Genomic DNA, 16,969 nt, shown 5'->3' on the forward strand with positions numbered 1-16,969 from the left:
AGAACCTTTTACCTTTAAACTACTTTAACCGCAAGGCTTACTTCAGATTTACAGCAATCCGACTTCGGATGTCCATTTATTCAAATATTTCTGTAGCAAGAACTGGCAACATTAATAATTCCGTTTGTTTGTCGCTTCCAGTTCATAGTTCATCGTGGGCGGGCTTAGTTGGTGGCAACACGTCAATAAAATCTGACACTTGTCAACGGCAAAAATGCTTACATTTTCAACAGTTACAGTTTTGATTGTAACTATGACGGTTGTTTTGTGAAGTTTTCCGAAACTATTTAGATGCAACGAGAGCAACGACGCGAATAAAATTCATACACAGAACGGTGCTCGGAAAATATTGCGTTGTGAACTGTAAATAAACACAATATAAAACCTTTGTTTATTAAAAGGATGTTTTGAAAGTGCTTTGAAACGATTCGGACAAACATTTAGTTTGTTGCGGGCGTTGTTTTAATTTTTTATACGTTCGTTTTTTACGTTCAACGTCTCCGTCTCTATAATATTTGCTTTTATACTTCTGAATAAAAATATAAAGCAAAAAATATATGTTTTTACGTGGTATAATATTTGTGTTTGAACATAAACTTAAAGTTGCATCCTAACAGTTTTAATGGTCCAATTTCCATCTAAATTGTCGTATAAATACAGTATTAGAACGAGCACAACAATGGAGCTACTCACATTGTAACCCGAGCATCAAGCAACGTTAATACATCCCAAGCCTTATTAAAATTTACCACAAAAGTTGCATCGCGGGTATTACACAGCATCACATTTACAGCGCGCCTATAATTTTGCTATCGCTATTACGCCGGAATCCTTAATTAATATCCTCAACGTTCGTTTAATATTAGATCATTAAAACCGCAATGTTCTAAAACTTACCTGCTTTCGAAACTCGAAGTTGTATAAACAATGAGAAGTTTACGGTTGAACTTTGAACCGGTACCTATGTCAGGTTTACAAGTTATAACTTCCGATTCTAATTAAAAATTTAACAAACCGGATAATGGCGGTTGCTTTAAGCTAAATCATGAATATAATTTTGTATTGAACGAAGCTCTAAAACAAAGGATGGACGAGTTTTTAAATAGAGAATTTCGTTTGAAATAATCTTGTCGAAACTTTTTACTTATGTTTTGTGTTAACTCGCCTTGAAACAGATTTGGGAGGGAGGCTGTTGAGTAGTCTTAATCTAAATCTCTGAGAATTTTTCTAAATACAATTCTAGTATTTCCTACCCTTCTATAATCTCGAATTCCAGATTAAATAAAGATACCTTCAGACTGCGCGGTTAGTGTAGTAGTTAGGTACAGATCACCACCCCAAAACCGCTGCGCGCGACATGTCGCGGATTTGATCCCCGCGTAGGGATTTTGTGTGATTCACGAATACTTCTTCAAAGTCTGACTGTTTTATGCATGCGACTTGTATGTTTGTGAAACACCTTGCAACAGGGAGTCGTCATAAAAATAATTTGACGTAGAGATAAGAAACTCAGCAAGTTTAAATATAGTTGCCAGCGGCTTCTGACCCGAGCACAAGAATATTAACGATTCTTGTTATAACAACCATGTAGGTTCTATAGCTCAAATACATAAGTGAGAGGTAGTCTCTCTTCAGTTACAGGGGACTTAACGAAGACCAAGTTTGTCTAAGTAATGTTGTCAGCTGAGCATGTACTACTAAGGTAACATAAGCCGTCACGGAGTAAATTTACGTTACATACTCATTAACAATTGATAAAATAATAAATCACGTGTGTTCTATATCAAAAATTTTGCCGTAATTATATATTTATTTTTTGTTAAGCTTTAAGTCCGTAAAGGATTTTGTTACATTAAAAAAAAGTGACACATCCTTTCATTCATCCAAAATGTGTTTTAAAAACTATTCTTTAAATAAAAACGACCTATTCACATTTAACATAAAATTCAAAAATCAAAAAATCTCTTCTTTGCTTTACATATAACGTGACTCTTGTACAGCTTAAAAAAACATCAGACTATCAATAATTTACTCTTCAATAAACATGTATTATTATTTCAGTTGGGAGCCACAATAGCTTGTTTCACAGTAACCGCTTGGGCCTACCACGGCATCTTCAAGACTATTTGCACTGGAGAAAGAGGGACGCAGCTATAGACATCGTAACGGGCCATCTCGCTCTCTCACTACAAATCTTACTCTAAGATGTGGTGGTAGACCCCCTGGAGACTCGCCTAAGACCGAGACAGGCTTCGTGACGTCATTGTGAGGTACTTAGTTAACTTCCACGGTTTCCAGGTTTTACAAATAAAAAGAAAATTAAATATATTCCCGACTCGGACCGAGTTGTGTAGTTAATAATGTTAGTTGTTTTGTTTGGTGTAAATACGCGTTTTTTGTTGGTACTTTCCTTTCAATAGTTAAGTATGAAAAAGAAATATGGACTTGCAATTTTTTTTTAAGACAACGTATTATATGATTTATTTAACAAGCACTTGGCTTGATATGTGATATTAATTCTAAAGTGAATTATGTTTTTTTTTATCGCCGCAAAAAATGAAAGTACGCCAGATACTGCGTTAATTTCTTAAAGTTTTGTTCTTAAATTAATAACACGCGTTTTTAGTCTCACATTCAACGTTTTTGTATAATATAATACTTGTTGATTTAACATTTCTAACATATTCGCACAAGATAGAAGCGGTCAAATAGAAAACAGAGAATCCAATTACGTTTGTCACGTTAAGTTATTATGCAAAATTGGTTCCAAGGCTTTTTGTCTGAAACAACCAGTAGCCGACATTACTTTGTAATGTAATCAAGTAGAAATATTGTTTTCTTTGTATCTTAACTGGGTTTGTGAATTGTTCTTTTTTTCTCTCTTTTATAGCTGCAGCTCTTTATATTTTGATAATTTAAATTGCTTGTGATTCTCATTTATTTTAGCAGTTTGAGGCATAGCGCGTTGCCGTAGAGCGAAGACATTTGTGACGTTTGCAAATAAATGATTGTAGTACAACTAGATAGAGGTTATCAAATGATCTGTATATGACACGTATTTTCACATAACTCGCCACCCAACGGGATGACACCAATCAAAATCACAAAAGGACTTCTCAACAAAATTATCCAATTCGTTACGTAATAAAATGGAGCGGTCTCACCCTGTCTCCAATGGGGCATAGCAGCAGAATAGCTTCTATCAATATGCTAGGGTCTTTCTTACAACCACATACGTCTTTATGGTTCGTTGGCTACACCAATACGTCTCTTTAGAATTAAATTAAGGATGAAACCAATATGAGATAGGCAGTCGATTTTGCGGCAGCTAAATTACGCGCATGCCTTCTTATGCGAATTTCGGGGTACGATAGCAATAGATCGGGGGATTTTGGTTACCTTCGTGATTAACTCGGGTTATAACGAACTTGATGATGCGAGGGTTTGTTTTAGATGATTCAAAGAGGGCGTGTTTGTACCTGTTTCTCTCGTAGGTACTATAGGGGCAAATGAATTGAAGAGGCAAACGCCATTCACGCACAGCCGAAATAAATGAAAGAAAAACAAACGAACATCACAAAAAGTGTATAAAGAAAAAATTCGAAATACGAAAGTCCATATTTGTATTAAATTCATGCCTAATTCACTTGATAAACCTCTAAAAGCTTTGCACAAAGGAAAAGATTATTCATGAAAATTTAAGCATATTAAAAAGCGCTTTAATAACAGACGAATGAAAACTTCATAAGACAACCTCTTCTCTAAATGCTTTAACTTCACAAGTCCTTGTTATGCAAAGAATAAAAAAACTCCAACTAATCTCGGAGTATTAGACAAGAGTTTAATAAGTTTAATATAAATTATGCTTTGGTAATATTTACATGAAAGACGTGGTACCTTTTAGTGAAATAACATGCAAGCTTCATCTCCAGCCCGGTTTAATTAATTTACCTTTAGAAGTTAGCTGGTCTTTTGTCTTTATTAAAAGACCACCCACTAGCACTTCTTTATGTGAATATTTTATGTAAAGGATGGACGCGGATGCTGCGATGGCGTTTATTTCTTCAGCATTGTGAATCTATGTCCTGACTCATTGACTTAAAGTGAAAAGAATGTTGAAAATGACAAGTGTTTTTTGAAATTATATAAATATTTTGAGTTATTTTAAACAAGATCAATAAAGTTTTCAGAATATCGCGTTTTTTTGCTAGTTGTAAAATTTAGTGTCCTAAATTTCAGCTTATCCGTTCGATTTTATTTTACAAAAATGTAATAGGTATTAGACAGATAACATTAAAAAAAAATTACAGATAACTATATAAAGGTACGTATATTAAAAAAAACTTTTTGAACGGTTTTTGAACAGTTTTAATTACCAAAGTGACAAAAAAAATAAGATCTTCAAAAACAACTTCACCAAAATTCACTACGTTAAGGGAGAGAATAAGAATAAGAACTGTTTGATTACTTTTGACAACTAAACGTCCAGTTTGTACCCTCAGTAGGTTTAATAGAGTGGCCCCACGGACAAGCGTTTGTTATCTTAGAAACTATTCAATTAAATGTTGCTCCAAAGCATTTCTGCTTTAGGTTGTTAATTAGAGACGGTCGCTAACATTCTGGTAATTAAATGCATTGTTTCCGTGCTATTTGGAACAATAGTATGAATTCTGTAAAGTATTTACCTGATATTTAATATACAATAGAAATGGACGTCTATTTCTATTTCTCATTTCATGTAGACATTTATTTGGTCAATCCTAACCGCATGTCCCCGTCTTAACTCATAATAGTACGTAAAATGCAAATTAGAAAAACGTAGAGTATTTGTCGAGCTTTTTAGACCGACTCTAAAAAACCTACACAGTTTCCGAAACACGGAATTAGACGATTTACACGGTTAGGATTCGAAAATTTGGTGCGTGCATTTTTATCAATCTCGAGACCTTTTTTGAAAGTCGTGCGGTCTAATCTATTACAGATTGAAATACAGAGAGAATGATTGATATACATAAACTAACCATTTTTTCAAACCGGTGTAAATAAGTTAAGAAAGTTCATAACTGTGACATTAACTGCTGACATACAAGCTACACCAACTACAGGTCATCTGTTAACAATCCTGTAATCAATTAAAATCAATCGTTCAAATTAATTGTTTGACAAAATTAATTATAGCATAGTAATTAACGCTAGATTACACTTGAATTTTCAATAATTGCTTTTTATCGAATAACAGTGGGCCGACTGTTTAATTGCGGTGAAGCTTATATTCGTTCGATGCTCTTTCGCTACACAGAACCCGAATGAACTTTATTTACAATATGTAACCGTAAAAAGTCAATAAAGCGGAAAACTATCGAACTTAATTGTTTTAATTAAAATATAGCTTGAACAACATACGCTGTACACACTGACCGGAGTTATAAAATACACGCCATTTAATGTAAATTTTTCGACAAAAGACTACCGCCGGTGGATTTTAGCGTATCCTAACAATGGAATAAATTAATTGGTAACGACTTCATATTTTATTCGAAAGGTTTGAACTTAAATATTATATCAATCAAGTTGGGAATGTCAGAATACGGGAAATGTCAAAATTGTTCAGTTATGCGGAATTATAATTGAAGTGGCGATCTAACTTTACTTAATACTAGTCTTACAAGATGTTATTTACATTATTGTAAAAGCTCAAACACCCGATTTCGTCTACGTAACTACGAAAAATATCCTAAAAAAGTCCTTTTTGTCGGTAATTAATTAAATTTTACCGTAAAAGCATGACAAATACACCGATATTTATCACATTTATTATATAATAGTAGCTTTTGAGTTTTATAAAATTATAATATAACACTCAAAGAAAATAGACGGTCACTCAATTTGCTTGCCCATCAGAAAACCGCGCAAAGGAAATGAAATGCATAATTGCAAGGGAATTATTTACTGTACATTCCATTTGTTTACATTAAATAATTCGTGAAACATTTGCGTTTATTTATTTAATACGTGTATTTCCGATCCACTTGGTATTGACTCGATTTAACTTTACATGCCGAATGGATCGAATGTGAATACGTGTCAGGTACATATGGTAAGTTACGTAATATAATATGTTATGGTAATTTACTCTTCCTGTTTCGCAAGCAGAGCTAATTAAAATCGTCAATAGTTAAATTTCCATTTTTTTGATTCAGAAAACCTAAATGTACGTATTCCGGATACTTAATACCGCTTTGATAACTTCAATATTTTTTCTACACCGATTTCAAATTGTAACTTTAAACTTGTGGTGCATTTATGGGAGGAAATGACAGTTACTTTAAGTTTAATTGAAAAGAGTAAAGAAAATTGGTTTATCTAGTCCGAACTCCGAAGATTGCATTCAGAGTTCATAGTACCTACAGTAAAAAAATACTCCTTAAATACAAACAAGAGTCGTTTTGGAAAATTAAAGTAACCGGTTGACATTGTAGAAAAGGACAGCGCTCTACGCGACATAGAAACCTCTCACTCCCACACCTGCAAAAAATACTTTAATAGCTGACTTATATCCCCGTGTCCTCCCTTGGTACAAAGCTACTTACTTCTATGTACATATGTATTACATTTTCCAGTCAGCTGATCCCCGTTCAAAGGCTATATGCAACAACGACTTTATGTAAATTTTACTTTGCCATCTTTGTAAAGGACTACTATATACCTCTGAATATTTTTCTTACACCGTTCCGTATTATTTAAGTTGTACTAAATTAACATGAAATGGGTTTTTAGTGTGTGTTTCCTATTTTAACGAACCCAAGAAGGGTATGATAATATTATCTAGTATATCTATCTACTAATGCATAATATAAATGCGCTGTATTTTAGAGTTGGAGAAGGAAAGATTTTAAAATAATGTTATTTTCATCCATGTTAGATTCTAACTTAAATCATTTTTTTTTTCAGATGAGAATCCACCTGTCTCCCCCACTTTGGGTTCACCAGAAGGTAGTGTCAGATTTTTACTGACTAGAACTAATACTTGTTTTATTCATGTCCCTTTGTTTACCGCCAGTTCAGAAATTAAGCATAAATTATAATATGTACGCCACATACCTATTAATTTGAAGATGTGCCCCAAAAACTCAATACTCAATATTTATTGCTTGCATAATGTACATTTTAACAATTGGTATGTGATAATTACAGACACAATTATCGACCTGGTTGCGGACAGCACAAGCAGCAAACAATAGGAACTCTTATTTTTTGGGCAATCACTAAAACATTCAAATCAGTACTGAGAACATTTCTATTGCATTTATATAAGGTAACTACAATTTATTTTACATTTTAACAAGCCGGTATTGCATTGTTGGAGTTTCGTATATAAGTATTCATTTAATACAGAAATAACGGTGGTTTAAGCATAACATTGTTGAGTGCAATTCACTCGTAAGCGTATAATTGAAAATGGTTTACAACGGATTTTATTAATTAGGTTAAACATAATTAAACAATGAAGCAATTACCCAACGGAAATGTAAAACAAAAGAGTAAGATTAAACTCTAGCTGTTAGTATTATGTTATGATTTAGAATGTTTGTATGGAAAGAAGTGTTTTTTACACTTTATTTTCTTACTTTAATTTAAATACGTTAAGGCAAGTAATGCTTAAAGTGTCTTATAAAACACCGTCGGGTATTCGGCCCGTGAATATAATAGAGCACTTAAAAAAAAATCATCGTTTATATACAAGTCGATAATTCATTTTCGAATAAATAGTTTAGACACACTCAAATTCAAGATACCGCTCACAAACCAAACATCTACAGCATGTTCAGAAAATCTACACGCTCTCCGAAATCAATAAACATATTACGGGATATTTACATAAAATCTCGAGTACACAGCTAAGCTAAGAAAAATCTAGAATTTATTTTAATCCAGGCGCACCGAGCCAGATAAATACAAAGCCAACACGCTCTATCGCGTTCGCTTACACATATTTAAATTTAATTAACTTTCAAGAGCACATCTCCTTTGTGCTTGGGGCCAAGAAAAGGAATGTTTGCCGGGGAAATGACTGGCCGTGGCCGCTGAGCGTTCTACCGCATATTAAAAATGTGCTTTTACTGCATTAGGCGTACACCCTGTTTATTCATTTACCGTTAATTAATATTTCTGTATTGATGCTGTTTTTTTTTTACTGGAATTGACGTTGGATTCTTCTTTAGTTTTTATTGGCGCCTTTTTGTCTGCAGTCGGCAAAGGTACCGTCCACAAGCAAATATGTGCCTGAGTTTTTTTCTTTTGAAAAGCCAGATATGTTCTCTATTGTAATGCCAGTTTTTATTACCTATAAAGAAAAAATGCTGTCAAGTATTCGATTATTGAGTGAGAGTCAAAGGTTTTAAAGTTTTGTTTTTTACGTTTATCAATTCTTTCAACTTACATAATAAATGAAATAATCCGATTTTATATCTAGTTTATAGAGTACTTTTTCCATTTTACTTTAAGTTTAATTTAATCAAGACACAGTTAAAAGGTTTTGGTAGTTAACGTAATAAATTTATTTTCACTTCAGGACACTTACTCGTATTTATGTTGATTTCATTTCGCTAGGTCTAAAGTCAATATGTTATAGTCCACGTTGACACGGAACTTTAAAATTCATAAACACAGTTTAAAAAAATACGGTAAAGACTTACACAAGAAAGTAAACGTATTTAAGTTCTCTATGTCTCTTTTTTAACTCAAAAGGAAAGATAGGGCGAAAATACCAAATATAATTATATATAGTACAAAAATATCTATATAAATAATCAAATTCATAATTATATGCCCAATAAGTTTAGTTTGTTTTATTGAAATAGTGTTAGATACTGCATAACACTATTTCAATAAAACAAACTAAACTTATTTTCCAAGTAACTTTTTCTAAAACATCAGAAATAGAAAAGCACCTTTATTTCTTTGACAATAAGTCCTAATGTCTACTAATCATCATAATGTTTTGTCCCCCTACTCTACTTGTGTCGTATTGATCATTGTCCGCATACATTGTTGCGAGATGAAGGCTTAAGTGCTGTACTCATTCCAGCCCTAGTTAGTACTTAAGTAAACAAGTGAAAACATAGTGAAGCTTGTAAAGTAGACATAGTAACAGTTTGTTTGTTTGTGTTACGATTTTTGTAGAAAACTAAATAATCGATTGTTTTTCTCGTTTTCCCGATCAATATATTTGAAAAGGCCGCGTTTGTTTTTTACTTACCAATTCTGTAAGAATATGAAAAAAATGCAGTAAAGTGCAAGTCAGACCCGCGAAAGGGATCCAAACTAAAAGAGCCTTAACAATGTTAATAAAAATAATTAATTTATCACAGACTTTTTTGATATTATCAACCTGTCGCTAAATCTACTCATAACCTGAGACTGGCACCAACATTCAATCAAATAGACAAAAAGCCCTACAATTACAAAAGCAGTTTAACAATTACCTGTTTAACAACTCAACTATAATCGAACTCAGAAGTACAAACAAATTAGAACAAATGTAAAACAAGTATTTTTAAGTTACAATGTAAGATAATCCGTTTTCGCCGCGCTGGGCTCTCGGACTACGAAAGACTCATTGAACACCAATTACCTCGGAGGCCTCTAAAAGGTCTTTAATTAAATCCCTCTCCGATGACGTCATAATTATAGCGTAACGTTTGAGACACCCTCTTGTTTTGTTAATTGTAAGTAGAAAATTTTCTATCTAAATTTGTTTTGGAACTTTTGTAAGGTATTCGCTTGTCAATATTTTTTTTCCGATTAAGATTCTGACCGATAACATACATAAATTTCCATAAAGAGGTAGGCATCAAATAATTAAATTAACGGTTTCGGTAGTTACAATTTGATACATCAAAAAATAACTAATTCGACGAAAACCAATATGTGGTTTTGAAGAAAAAACATCCATTTTGTATATGTTTTCAATTTTAAATAATTATTACATTCACAAAATGCAATTTTAAACCCGCAACTTCGTTATTAAGGTAGACTGTAAGCTTTGAGAACAAACTAAAAAAAACAATAAAAAAATCGACGTACAATTCCGTCCCCAGTATTTAGTGATGGCAAAGCGAACAAAGAAAAGTTATAAACAGACATTAAATAAAAAATCACGGTCAAGTGCGAGACAGTCTTGCGACACTGGGTTCCGTGCAAACAAGTTAAAGAAAACTTTTCTTTGAAAAAGATTAGCTGACAGCGACTTTTATTATAAATAAAAAACTAGTCAGTACATTATCTGTGAAAAAATTAACTTTCTAGCTATCAAGGTTCATGGAGAGACAAATACCCAGGAGCCTTCGTAAAATAATTCCATTTTACTCTTTAGTTTCGGAACCCTAAAAAAAGAAGTACAGTCAAACAGTAAAGACAGAATAGGGTATTTCAGCTTATTTACGGGTACTTTGTTTTCTTACCTGCGCTAACAAAGACTCAGTTTCAAAGTGAAATTCAATTCTAGGAAAGAGCATTTTTCCGACATAGGTCCTCATGTAATATTGTATTGTACGCTTATTTTCTAAGGATGCATTTGATGCTCGGACAAAAGAATAAAATAAAATACGCCGACGTTGAAAATTTGTAGTTTGTTCAATTCGTTCGAGATTATTGAGTTTTGGTTCGCTTTTGTGTCACTTTTTAAATGTTTCATCGTTTACTTTTTTTGTAGAAAAGAAAGTGGTTAAACGTTAGTAGTATTTTTGCTGCACAATAAATTTTGTTGATCGATTGACATTCGATTTATTAAATGTACCGATAATGTGCACAAACGCACTATTTATAGCTCTATCACTTCTAGCTTTCATTATATTAATCGTCCTTTAAATCTAAATATTATTTCAGCGTGTCTAAGTACCGATATTTTACTCTTTATGATTATTTTAGACCGACATGCTTTAAAGAAAAATAAATAAAGAAATATTAACACATATTTACTCCATTCCAGTTACTTCAATTTTCTTCTTAAATCACAGCTGGCTCTCAAAATCATTATCAATTAAAAATAATGACATTAAAAGAAGTGTGAAAATTAAAAATAGTTTTATCAGGTAAACAATACTGTGACCTACATTAAAATTAACAGAAGATTTGATCAAATCAAACAATCATAGTTGATTTGATATTTGGAAGCGACTAATGTACCGTGTTATTCGATTAAGGATCTATTTTAGTTCTGACACCTCTGACAAATAAAGGACAAGCTTCGGAAAGGACAAAAATAACGAAATTACAGATGTGTGCTTGAAATATCAATTATGAACGCGAAATGTATAACAAAACAATGTAAAATAAGATACTTTTTACATTCCAAGAAATATTTCAAGTTGTTTTTTTTTATCCTTAATACCTATATTTTGGATTCCGAATATAAAATTACTAGTTGTTTCCCGCGACTTCGTCCGCGTGGTAGAAGGTATAAGTTAGGAATTTTTGAACGGAAGCGGTCGATGATGAATATTTTTCCCCGTTTTTGCTACATTTTCCATTGTATCTTCGCTTCTGTTAGTCGCAGCGTGATGATATATAGCCTATAACCTTCCTCGACGAATGGAACATTAAAAAATTAAATTTTTCAATTTGGGCATGTACTTCCTGAGATTAACGCGGTCAAACAAACAAACAAACAAACCCTTCAGCTTTATATATTAGTATAGATAACTTGCAATTTATTTTGCTTTCATTTTTTCTATTTGCAAGGTTATGGCTTTTAACAGCAATTTAATATTTTTTAAGCGACTTCATTTTTGTTTTCTATACAAAAAGTACTGTTATTTAAAATTCGAACAACATTCTTTTTTAACGTTTCGATACTCAAGTAGTAATGTTGCAACTAAGAACTCATAAATCCTCTATTCCCTTATCAATACGTAAACAAAACAAAGCAAACTAAATAAATAATAACATCAATTAGTATAAACCAAGTTCCTGTTTATCCAGCAACATCTTGGCGGATTTGAACCGGTGTAATTGGTAACAATAGCCTTAGTCATGTGTATTCCACAAATGGGCTATTTTAAACCCTGCGTAGAGAATTTGATACACACGCAATTACTGTTTCAGAGTGCTGTGGTTTATGAAACTTTATCTTAAGTGGACTGTGAGGTAGTTTTCGTGTGTTAGACATGTATCCATGGATCAGACAATTTCGTTTGAAAGCCTTGTGTATTTTAGTTAATAACAAAAACATGGGAGAGCTATGGGCGATTCTCTTTAGATGCTGAAGCTAGTTAAGTTGCAGATATCTTTAGCTAAGGGCCGATTTTTCAATCGCCAGATAACTTTTATCTGACGAATATGTTTAACGTTTTGACAGCTTTTCTATTGAAAATATGTCAAACGGCCATATTTATTCCTCAGATAGAAGTAATCTGGCGAATCTGAAAAATCGGCCCTAAATCATATATATTAAAATAAAAAACACTTAACACATTTACAAGCTAGATTTTTTAAATTAATTGATGCATTTATCTTTAGTATGAAATAGTAGTATTTTTTATAGCATTTATCATGTATAGTATGGGCCCGTATCATGAACTGTTATTTCTGTAAGTAAAATCTAATATCTAAATATTAATTTAAAACAAAGAAGAAAAACGACCATGGCTTTACAGCGTAAATTTTTTTCTCACTTCATAAAATCGAAAAAAAAAGTAATACAATGGTTAGCCAGTATAAAATAGCTGCCTTGAGATAAACTAGAAGCATCTATTCCTGTGTGCTACCACAGGTCTCGGCCTGTAAATAATGCCGTAGATGTCTGCGGACATAAGCCTATGAGAAACCTATGTACCTGTACCACGATCTCTTAAAGCAGTCCTGTTATCGTTGTGGAAAAGAGATGCCGCTACATGCGTCATAGCAACATCTCGCTCTTACAGCGCCAGTAGTCTCGCTTGAGGATTGCGTAGTATCAGGCTGCGGATATAAGGCTGATTTTCTACTTGACATAAGGTCGATTTTCCAGTGAACAGCAGAAACGGTCCCAGGATATTATAAGGTCCACTCTACAGTAAATGGTACACTTTCCGGTTTGCGGTTGTTTGTGTATCATTTAGCAGTTGAGATTAGAATGAGGTGTGGCTTAGGTTTGGTCGAAGTTCAATTTGATTGAGTGTACGTATGTACTTAGGTCTACTAATTATTTTTGAAACAGTTCTTTGGCTAACAGGGTGCAAAAAATTTCGTTAAAAGCAAAATGAACTGACTTCATAATAAAATATGTTTTTACTTTCTTATAAAAATAAAATAGGACTAATATTCTACAAATAAAGCTCTCGACCAAAAGCAGACAATCTCCAAAACAAATGAGCATCAACAGTTCTAAAAGCTATAAATGTATTTGTTTGTTTTGTGGTTACCTAAAAAAACAGCAGGCCGGATAATAAAATGGCGTCCGGCCGCACATTACCGGTGAATATTCATTTAGCTTGGACACGTAAAACAATTTGCCAGTCAAATGAGTTTTCTAAAAAGCCGATTAAGCGAAAACTAAAATTGGTTAATTATTTATCGTACATACCGTACGCAACCGTTCGGTCTATTCAATGAGCTAATTTTCAAAGAATAATTTATTGGTGCAGCTAATATTTAATTAGATGGGCTAGTAATTACGGGAAATATGTGATTTGTGCTGCACTTTTGCTAAACAGACGGTTTAGAACATTTTTTCATACCACATTTTTAAAGCTCAACTCTACCTAGAGAGAAAACAGATAGTAGTCCCATAAGTACCTACTTAAAATACCGTGTCAAGTGTGCAGTTGATCGTAAGGTATTATATCAGACACATTTTTTTTGTCAAAATCCTTGAGAATAATAGGTACCTGCTATAAAACCAAAAAGTATCTATCTTTTATAATATATATATCCTATATTTCTATAAGTACTTAAAATTACAATGATAAAAAAGCCAACTGTACATAACCTAGAAAAGTTATATTTTCAACCGAATCAAAGGCGTAACACGAACTCGCGTAGTCCAACATGAAAACTTTCGTTCCGTTGCCGTTGCAATGAAATATTTACACTGTTAATAGTACGCAATATTTAAATAGCCCCCACATTCATTACCTGTACAAATAAAACTCCAGCTTACCTGAAAAAAACGTAATATGCAATTTAGATGTGTTTCTAATTTTGAATGGGTAGTGGTTTTTTTTTTTGAGAAATGTAAATGTATATTCGTGGAGGTTTTATAAAAAAGATGGAAACTTTTTTTTGATATGGACTTGGTACAAGACTTCAAGAGTGTTGTTGTTGTACAAGCGAAATTAAATAACTCGGTGTCTATTGCTCCATTTCGCTTTTTCAACCGAAGTTGTTCAAAAGTTTTTCAAAAACTTTTTCTTAATTTTTCATGTTTGATACCTCAGAACGTCGGGCTGGATGAACCGATTTTGATGAAAATTGTCTCGGTTGTTTATTTTGAAAAATTATTATTAATAATTGAGACAGTCTTACTTGGAGATGTGGTGGCACATCTGGCAGGTATAATATGATCAAATAATTTTGAAGAATAAAAACTTAACACTAGAACTATATTAACATTAGTAACATGTCAAATGAAACAAATTAACAAATACACACCATTTCTTACCAGATTCATATAAGAAAAACACACAAGATCAGTGCAAGTAAACAGTGAAAATATATATAATAGTGAACAAACATGAACAAAGTGTGAAACAAGACACAATAGAGGAACATAACACCATACTAGATTAGTGCCTGCAACATTAGTGGTTAAGAATTAAGAAGTGAAATGGCGCGATACAGCGGTAAACATCTTCTAAATACTTATAATGCGGATCAGTTATGTAACAGTATTCGAAATTTTAGTTACGTAAACAAATAGTTGTAGAATTGACTGACAGGTTATTGACTGTCGATATGAACCGGCCACAGCTCTGGAGACGCACAGCGCGGCAGCGGTTCACGTTTAGACAGTAAGAGCCGCTATCAACTTTCTGAGAAGTTGAGTGTGCAAGGATATTACCAAACGGTTTAAAATTCTTCTAAACATACCATTTGGTGCGGCTTTAGTTACTCAGCTTTAAAGCCTTTAGTATGATAATTAATTTATAATCTTGCAAATTGATAAGAAGTGACTGTTCTCCCTAAAGGCAAACCAATCGAATGTCTGGTTTACGCAAAACGATTGCGTCACACCCCTTGACGTTTAATCAAAAAAGAAAAACAACGCCTACACTCGTGTCACTGGGCTCAGATCTTAACGCTAAAGAAATCCGTGACGATACATACCAAGTGTTATATATGTACAAGAAATAAAAACCTGTCAAGGGCGAGTTTAAATTGCGACTCTGAAGGTTCTGTACAAATAGGCTAGATATCAACAAATCGGTTAGGTGATAAACTTGTAAATAAAGTTAAGACCGTAACTGCCGTTTCCTAACATCGTTTTTTCCATAGATCTTTGTTGGTGTAGAGGTAGCACAAATACAACATCATCTGTAAAAAACATTTATCTAGGTGCCACAGTTCATGACATATAGCCTTCAACAAAGAACCGAAACACAATAGAACTCCAAAACTACGGTTCCGTTTTTAAAAATCGGGTACGGTACCCTTAAAAACAAATCTTTATCTTGGCAAACGAGTCACCGTCAATATTCGGCGTAGCACACACTGTTTGCTCTGCGGCAGGAGGCTACAGCCAGGCTTTTATACCAACATTTAAACAAGAGATCCCGCTCCGGGGGAAAGATTAAGGCTTTGTCTTGACGTAATGCAAAACAGACGCTACGAGACTGAATTTGATTTTGAACAAATTATCGTTTTGGTGTCTTTATGTATGTTTAATACAATTTCAATGAGTTACCTTCGCTTTGTCTTTTTCGTAAGTGAAATTATATTTGATGTCACATTGTTGGGTATTTCATAATGAGAATAAATTATAGAGACCATTGTAGTATCTATATATAATCATACAAGTTAAAAAAAGTATTTATGAATAAAGAGAAAGAGTTTTCAAAAAAAAAAATATTTTCAAGGTGTTTTTTTTTTATAATTAAGGCGTTTTAATGTCAGTTATTTCCTAGCATATTTTTGAAATAACATAAAAAGAAATAAGAAAAATATATTTGAGTTTTCGTAGGCAAGTATGACCGAATCCTTAGAGCAACGAATTTATTTGATCACCCACTAACTGAAATGTACTGAGTAAACGTTTAACAGAATATTGTCCACAAATAAAACTGAACAGATTTCGTTCAAGTATCATCATTGTGTGTGTTTGTTCACAAGTATTTAAACTAGAGTTAAACGTTTATTTGTAAAAGTTTAGTTGGTTTTCCGAGTTTTGTACTGGATAAAAACGGAAAAATTACTATGGCTCCGTCCTGGTGATCGACGGACGAATATACATCCGTCCGTCTGTCACCAGGTTGTATCCCATAAATCATGGTAGCTAGACAGTTCATATTTTCACAGATGATGTATGTCAGTGTTAAAATAGAAAATTATATATTTAAGGTGGTTCCCACATAACATCCTTTTTTCATTGTACTGAACTCTACCCGCGAGATCGACCGACACTTGGTTCATTTATAAAGCACTATTCACTTAAAACGTTAAAATACTGTCCTGCTATACCTTTACTAATAAATCAATAAATAAACTAACATATTCTATACCAATACATTTATTTAAATTCTGATCCTCCATCCATTACGAGGATAGTTAACTAAAAAAAAAACAAAATTTGCAATACGTATAAAAAGCAAAACAAAAAAAAACCTAGTTGGTATTTTCATACAGCCAGAAAACAACGGAATAATACCTTCCATTTTCAGGATTCAATAACACGCAGAAATATTTTTATCAAATATTTTATTACAATTATAAAGTCTATTGTTTTTGCATGGAGAGCACAAAGGGATTGGGTGCTCACTTTTTATAAAAATAG

At 32.9% G+C, this 16,969-nt stretch overlaps 1 protein-coding gene across 3 annotated transcripts in view; it reads right to left on the minus strand.

The window, feature by feature from the left end:
* LOC113495029 overlaps positions 1 to 16,969 on the minus strand; it is a 349,076-nt gene that overhangs the window by 129,136 nt on the left and 202,971 nt on the right. Inside the window, exon 4 of one of the 3 annotated variants that reach the window (XR_003400695.1) lies at positions 12,454 to 14,140. The exons of the other annotated variants lie outside the window; for them this stretch is intronic. The gene's annotated coding sequence lies outside the window, so the exon portion shown is untranslated. Of the gene's footprint in view, positions 1 to 12,453; positions 14,141 to 16,969 lie in introns of those variants that run through there. 3 annotated transcript variants of the gene reach the window in all.

The sequence above is a fragment of the Trichoplusia ni genome, chromosome 6 (genome assembly GCF_003590095.1).
Source record: "Trichoplusia ni isolate ovarian cell line Hi5 chromosome 6, tn1, whole genome shotgun sequence".
Classification (NCBI taxonomy): domain Eukaryota; kingdom Metazoa; phylum Arthropoda; class Insecta; order Lepidoptera; family Noctuidae; genus Trichoplusia; species Trichoplusia ni.